This window comes from Triticum urartu, chromosome 5 (genome assembly GCF_003073215.2).
Source record: "Triticum urartu cultivar G1812 chromosome 5, Tu2.1, whole genome shotgun sequence".
Classification (NCBI taxonomy): domain Eukaryota; kingdom Viridiplantae; phylum Streptophyta; class Magnoliopsida; order Poales; family Poaceae; genus Triticum; species Triticum urartu.
In genome coordinates this window covers 17985108-17986065 of record NC_053026.1, presented here as the reverse complement: position 1 = coordinate 17986065, position 958 = coordinate 17985108, and the positions used below count along the sequence as shown (strand labels likewise).

The following is a 958-nucleotide window of genomic DNA, read 5'->3' as shown; positions in this document are numbered from 1 at the left end:
ATTGCCAATGACACAGATGAGCCCCCGAACCTCATCACAACATCCAGCTTATCTCCTCCCAGTCCAAATCCTTTGTGGAATCTCATTGCTGCAAGGATGCCATCTCCACCGCCCTCTTTCTTGGCCTGATAGAGAGAGTCAGTGGAAAGTCAAAGGGGATACGAACAGATAGTCATGATGCAGTATCATGGTCAGGAAGCCGGAATCGGATGGCACGGCCAGATCATGTCGCCGGCTGCAGCAGGGAGTCGTACCACATATACGATCTCAATTTAGAATTTCTATTTTCAATACCTTGCAAATTATTTACTTCTTTTGTTGAAGAATCCATAAATTCAGAATTTGATGGAACGCCTGCTTGTCCAGTAATGATATAATATGATAAGTACCACAAGCAAATATGGAAATTGCAACATTATGATCTTAGAAGTTTCCACTTACCAGATATCTATAAGTTCTATTGTCACTACAATGGGACAATATTCACAAAAATCTCTTTCAGATTTTCATCTTCCGCCATTTGTTCCAAAATCATGTCATTTGAAATAGATTCTGATAACGGGTTGCATTCCGCAGGTTGTGCCTCACTTGAAAAGAATAATTTGGACATTTGGTCTTTCTTAGCTTATATATCATATTTGCCCTTCTCTTGTGTTCCTTCTACGATTAGATTGTATGTATGGGCAATCTTCTGCTGACCAATTCGATATGCACGTCCAATCGCCTACCTTTGGGTAGAAGGGTTCCACACAACATCGAGGAGCACCACACGCGATGCTCCAAAGAGGGTGATACCTTCTCCACACACCTTGGTAGATGCAAGCATCACCTTGGCCTCGCTCTCGATATCATTGAAGTCCACCATCAAGGACTTGCGGGTTTTAACAGAGACGTTTCCACCGATATACAGGAGCTCGTTGCGTTTAGTCCAGTTGAACTCTTTCCTCAGCTGTTCCAT

At 42.8% G+C, this 958-nt stretch overlaps 1 pseudogene; it reads right to left on the bottom strand.

The window, feature by feature from the left end:
- Positions 1-466: 466 nt before the first annotated feature.
- LOC125506638 lies at positions 467-958 on the bottom strand (annotated as a pseudogene).